Source organism: Lynx rufus, unplaced genomic scaffold (genome assembly GCF_022079265.1).
Source record: "Lynx rufus isolate CCGP_SWC_20201006 ecotype Redwood Valley unplaced genomic scaffold, mLynRuf1.p SCAF_28, whole genome shotgun sequence".
Taxonomy (NCBI): domain Eukaryota; kingdom Metazoa; phylum Chordata; class Mammalia; order Carnivora; family Felidae; genus Lynx; species Lynx rufus.
Genome location: NW_025814843.1, coordinates 1,836,121 through 1,836,532, shown reverse-complemented (window position 1 = coordinate 1,836,532; position 412 = coordinate 1,836,121).

The window sequence follows — 412 nt, the reverse complement described above, 5'->3', positions numbered from 1 at the left end:
TCTCTCTCTCAAAATTAAACATAAAAAAAAAAAATTCAAACCCACATTTGTACTAGTTAAATGATTAGTTAAATGAACACTGCTAAACTGTAAATAGGACAATGTAAATGTCAAATATAAGCCACAAAATTCACCCCTAATCCTATGGCCTACCCTAATTAACAATTAACAGGGAAAGGCCCTCCGCTGTCGCCCAGGAATCCACCCCCGCCCCTAGCCTGCAGCCAGAGACAAGGGGAACAGCTGCGCCCCGCAGCCTTTCCCGGCCGGGCGGGGAGGGAAGCCCCGCCCACCGCTCCGTTGCAGCCAATAGCGCCTGGGCCTTTGGGGGCGGGGCCGCAACTCTGATTGGGCACTTCTGGGGGCGGGGCCGGGCAGGGAGCTGAGGGCACCGACTGGTGTGCGAGTCGCG